This window comes from Triticum dicoccoides, chromosome 2B (genome assembly GCF_002162155.2).
Source record: "Triticum dicoccoides isolate Atlit2015 ecotype Zavitan chromosome 2B, WEW_v2.0, whole genome shotgun sequence".
In the NCBI taxonomy this organism is placed as follows: Eukaryota; Viridiplantae; Streptophyta; class Magnoliopsida; order Poales; family Poaceae; genus Triticum; species Triticum dicoccoides.
The window spans coordinates 742015285-742021564 of NC_041383.1; positions in this window are offsets into that span (position 1 = coordinate 742015285).

The window sequence follows — 6280 nt, forward strand, 5'->3', positions numbered from 1 at the left end:
CCTGTACGTGATCGATAGGCTTTCAATTAGTAGCGGCAATACAACACTGTAATTTCCAGCCAGTTCCACTTTCCCGATTTATATATCCTGATTATGGTGTACCCTTGTTATGTACACTATGATCTGCCTAGTTGCTGTGTGCTCTTGTTATCATGGTTTGGCAATAAACTCTCTATATAGTATATTATGAATCTATCATCTGCCAGCTATCCTTACTTCTGGAGCCTATTTTTTTGTGTACTTGTGCCAGATTATATAAATGCACGCACCATATTACAGCACACATGAGCTCTCTCATCAGAATCCAGTGATAGCACACAAGTGTTTACAGGGGCGCCCCTATATTAGAATATCATCTTCATTACAAAGATAATCTCACAGCTATTTATGTTTTCATGGTTCTCAGATATTATACACAATTACAATGAATATCAGAATCCGCGCATCAGAAGAATATTGTGGAACACTGCAATGACTTACAAAATTGGCAGCAAGGCATTGAGTGCCATCCTGGAAGCAATGAAACTCGTACGCTCCCCACCTATTGATTCTTGTTCAGAATATCATCCTAATGACCATTCTAACCTCGAGGAGTCAAAGGCAGATGTCCTGTCCTGTTCACCCATCAAGGTGCCTGTTCTAATTTGGCAAGGTTTTATTGATTGCACGTATCTTGCATATGTTGTCTTGCATTTCTTCTACTTTGTTGCACCGCCATCTGCTTAGTTTACTCATCATATAACTCGAGATGCCATGCCCATCCATTATCAATACATATTCCATCTGTCATCATACCATGTTTTCCCACTCAAATGTTGTTCTTGTGCATCAAACATCAAAAAGGAAGAGGGTGATTGCCGAACCTGAAGGAGCACCAGCAAAGTCCTTGAAAAATGTAGTGGTGCCGGAGAAATCAGACAGCGCCCCACTTATATTGGCTGTACAACCAGTGACACAAAACGTAGGACCGACTCCAGCAAACTGTACCCATACTTCACTGGCCACACCACTAGCCCCACCACACATGACCTGCACTCCAGCAAAAGGTATACCGATTTCATTTGCCACAGCACCAGCCATACCACAGAAAAATTCCACTCCAGCAAAAAGTACAGCAAGTCCATCGGCCGAAGACCTATCCCAACTGCAGAGATGGCCAATTCCTGCAGATTGGAACCCCATTCCATTTATTACCAGTTTAAAAGACAATGCTTTCAATGTTGTTAGGGACCACGTGCATATATTCCCATCATGGGAAGATTATAGTGAAGACAAACACCATTTTCACATCTTCCTGTCCCACTTACGTGTAAGTGCTATAATTCACGATGATTATTTTCCTATTTTCTACTGATTGAACACATCAGTGATTTACATTACATTGTTGTAAGTAGGTGAGGGTCAATCTGGATAGTCATGACGAGCAAATCTTGCTTGCGCTTTTCAAGGAAGCACTGCAGCAGTATCGATGTGACTTGAGGAAATCACACTTCGGTGGCAAGTCTATAAACGAATTTCCAATGAAGTCTCCTGTGCTAAATTTAGAAGACATTGAATGGAAAAACCTTGTTATGCACTGGTCTCGTTCCCAGGATGAGGTACTTTCTATGAAATCACGTGACAATTTGAACTTCTACTTTTCCGCATGTGCCTTACGGATCTTTTTTGCAGGAAATCTGCTCAAAGAAGAATTCTGGTTTGACAAGATCGACATGATATCGCAAATATGCTGCCCGCTGCTTTGCTCTTGTTAGTACCTGTTGTCCTATATCACTGTACTTGCATACATACCTAGTTCATTATGTGACAGCAGTATGCATGATAGCTTGCTTATCAATTGTTCGCTCCAAATTATCTGATCTGTATGAATGGTTACATTAGTGTAGAATATATCCAATGCCAATTTTTTTTAGCTCTGCATTGTTCTTGTAAGTACATGCTGTCCTTTATTAGGGTACTTATAATGACAAGTAGTTGTTCATGTACCATCACTCTGCAGCTTATTTTCCTTTGCCCTCCATTTTCTACACATCAGATCTATATTTACTCTTACCATAAGGTTGGTACTAAATAAGTTTAGCTGTGCATTGCTCTTGGCTGTACCTTTTGCCTGTATCGCTGCACTTACATTTATAGCTACTTGGTTATGTAGCATCACTCTTCATCTTATCTTAAATATTCTCCATTTTTTCGTATATTATCACATCTATATTTACTCTTAACAAAATGTAGAATAAAGGCAATGCTTTTGAAGAAGATTATGTGGTAAACTTCTTGAATTGCCCCCCCCAATCAGCATGGACAAGGCCTTTATAGAGCCTTTCTTCACCAATAATGTAAGTTTGTCCATCTCAAGCCTTCAAACTTTGTTGTATATATTTGGTTAGGCATGACTGCAACAGCTGTTTATTTTTGGTGTTTTCATCAAATTGCTTGTTTAAAGTTTATTATGTAGTTCATAAACAAAAGTTTGTCCTTTCTCAATTTAAGTTTTCAGTTGTACAACCAAGTTCCTTCTTCATAGCATGTAAATTAAACTATACAGAGCAAGTGATCTTCTTTTGCACTGCATGTATGCTTATGTTCTTCATACGTAATCCAGTGGTGTGGTGAACCTACCCACTACAGCACAATGTCATATTCTGCAATGTCTTAACTATGAACAATGTCATATCATTCTACTATTATTTAAACCATCTCTTTATTTGCCAATCTGAAATGGTATAAATTGACAGCACACTAACCATTGATACTTATGAGTTCTTGATCTGTAATCCAGTGGTGTCGTGAAGCTGCCAACTCCTTCACAATGTCATTTCCTGGCATGTCTTGACCGGAACAATACCATATTGTGTTAATGCAATTTTAAACTGTGTCACTTTATTCATCAGTAAGAAATGTGATGAATTGTCAGCACTGATACTTTTATGTGCAAAACCTGTCATCTGTCTGCTTGTTTATCTTTGAGAGTGAGGAAGATATAAGTGTTGAACAAGCGCAGTCTCATCATCTTGCTCAGGTGCTTGCGCTGTAGCTCCCTAGCAGGGCTAACGTTTCTTGAACTCTATTGAAGTGCTATCGGTTTTGTATATTATTTTGTCAGCATGTTTATTTGCACAGGTGGCGATCTTTGATGCCCAGTGTATGTAATCTGTTGTCTGCTTGTGCTTTATTATCATAGTGGCGAACTTTGATGCCAAGTGGATGTAATATGCCGTAATTTCTTTATTGTATAGTCTAGGTTTTTTCTTATTCACGATGCTGCCGTTATTTTACTATATATATCCTGTCTTTGCAGTAAACCGGCCAAACCGTAAAATTACGGTACATAATCGGGCCGTCATGCAATCACGATGTAGGTTGGCCTGAAACGTGCCGAACAGCCCACGGGCCGGCAGCAGCCCGAAATGAACCCCGGCCCATGATTGTGGGAATCAAATCACGGGCTTTTAACAGGCCAAAATTGTCTCGGTCCTTGTTTGGCCCAATCAGATATCGGCTGCGAGCAGGCTGGATGCAAACCGGGCCGTAGTTAAGCCCAACTATATGACGGGCTTTTAACATGCCGAAATTAATATAGGGCCGAAATGTTAAACGGGCCCTTAACATGCCAAAAGTAATATCAGGCCGAATTACTAAGTGGGCCTTTAGAAAGTGGGCCCAAAAGCATAGTGTCCAGTTGACGGGCCGAATCTGATATGGGCCATAATTGAGCCCAAAGCCTCTTAAAGGGCCGAACCTGATCTGGGCCGTAATTTGGCCCAGAACGTGGTAGGCTTTTAACGGGCCGGATCTCATATGGGCCACTATTAGGCCCGGAGCGTGGCAGGCCATTAATGGACCGGATCAAATATGGGTCGGCATTTGGCCCAAAACATGGAAGCCAGTTAACGGGTCGGCCTACTAGGGTCCTCAAAATCTTGTGGGCCTACAGCTGGGCCGGCCCATTAATGTCGGTGAAATCTCGTGGGCCTTTAGCTGGGCCGGCCCATTATGATCCGCAATAATCTTGTGGGCCTTTACCTGGGCTGGCCCATTATGGCACACAAAAATCTTGTGGGCCTTTACCTGGGCCGGCCCATTATGGCCTGCAAAATCTTGTGGGCCTTTAGCTGGGCCAGCCCATTATGGTCCGCAAAATCTCGTGGGCCTTTAGCTGGGCCGGCCCATTATGGTCCGCAAAATCTTGTGGGCCTTCAGTTGGGCCAGCCCATTTAAACTTAATGGGCCGGTCCACGTGTCAACATATCATAGGCGCGTCTCGCCCATTGGATGAGTGACACCTGTGCCAACGCGGACCTGACACGTGTCTCCTCCAGCCAATGATGATTTTACACATGGAAAATCCCCATTGGTCAGGGCTGTTAACGGGTTATCGGATCCAAAAACCGACCCGATAGCTTAACGGTGTTCCGTTACGGTGGATGCCACGTGTCGGTCACCCTTGACGAAAGCACTTCTGTGATGCGCGATTTATCGTCATGGAAGTGGACACTTCCGTGATGATAATTTTGGTAATGTCATGGAACACTTCTATGACAACACATATATGACTATCATGATTCTGTCATAAATTTGTCATGGATGTACATGCATGACAAAAAACGCGACCTACTGTGACAAACACGTATCATCACGGAAGTGTATTTTTTTGTAGTGGTTAGATCTTTAGACGTCTCTAAGTTATGACTGGTGCGGTTTGTAGTTGAAAGTCGTGGATGTCGCCTAGAGGGGGGGGGGGGTGAATAGGCGCTTTAAAATAATTACGGTTTAGGCTTGAACAAATGCGGAATAAAACTAGCGGTTAATTTGTCAAGCACAAAACCTAAAATGACTAGGCTCACCTATGTGCACCAACAACTTATGCTAAGAAAGATAAACAACTAGGTGATAGCAAGATATATGACAAGAAATAGTATGGCTATCACAAAGTAAAGTGCATAAGTAAAGGGCTAGGGTAAGAGATAACCAAGGCACGCGGAGACGATGATGTATCCGAAGTTCACACCCTTGGGGATGCTAATCTCCGTTTGGAGTGGTGTGGAGGCATAATGCTCCCCAAGAAGCCACTAGGGCCACCGTAATTTCCTCACGCCCTCGCACAATGCAAGATGCCATGATTCCACTAAGGGACCCTTGAGGGCGGCCACCAAACCCGTACAAATGGAAACCCTTGGGGGCGGTCACCGAACCCGTACACTTTGGCAACCCTTGGGGCGGTCACCGGTACCCGTCAACTTGCTCGGGGTGATCTCCACAACCTAATTGGAGACCCCGACACTTGCCCGGAGCTTTATACCACAATGATTGAGCTCCGAACACCACCAACTGTCTAGGGCGCCCAAGCACCCAATAGGAACAAGCTCAAGGGTACCAAGCACCCAAGAGTAATAAGCTTCTCAACTTCACTTCCACGTATCACGGTGGAGAACTCAAACCGATGCACCAAATGCAATGGCAAGGGCACACTGAGTGCCCAAGTCCCTCACTCTCAAGTCCCACCAAAGCAATGAAAGCTATGGAGGAAAATGTAATGCCCCGGATTCGATGCGCCAGGTGTCCGCCAGTTATTCGCCGTCATTGCCATGTCATTTGCTTGCGTGTTGCATTTTATCATGTCATCATGTGCATTTCATTTTGCATACGTGTTCGTCTCATGCATCCGAGCATTTTCCCCGTTGTCCGTTTTGCAATCCGGCGCTCCTATGTCATCCGGCGTCCCCTTCTTGCCTCTCTTCGTGAGCGGGTATTAAACTTTCTCGGAATGGCCCGAGGTTTGCCAAGCGGCCTTGGTATAGCACCAGTAGATCGCCTATCAAGTTTTGTGCCATTTGGAGGTCGTTTGGTACTCCAACGGTTAACCGGGTAAGCGTTAAGCCTCCCTCTCTTTGCAGCCCAACACCTTTCCAAAGTGGCCCAAAAACCCACCTAACTCCCCTCCATGCTCTCGGTCATTCGATCACGATCGCGTGGCCGAAAACCGCTCCTCATTTGGACTCTCCTAGCTCCCTTCACCTATAAAAACGTCTTCCCCTCTCCATTTTCGCATGATTTTCCCCCGAAACCCTAATTTTCCCCTTCCTCCCGCAGCCGGACGCGTCCGCCCGCGCCGGACACGTCTGCGCCGGCCGCCGCAGCCACTCCCCTCGCGCCACGTGTCCTCCATCGCCGTCCCCGCGCCGCCGGCCCGCGGAGCCCATCCGGGGCCCGCGCGGGCCCAGATCCGCCGCCGCCGGCCCGACCGCGCCCCTCCGCGCCCCCGCGCGCCCGCGCTGGGCCC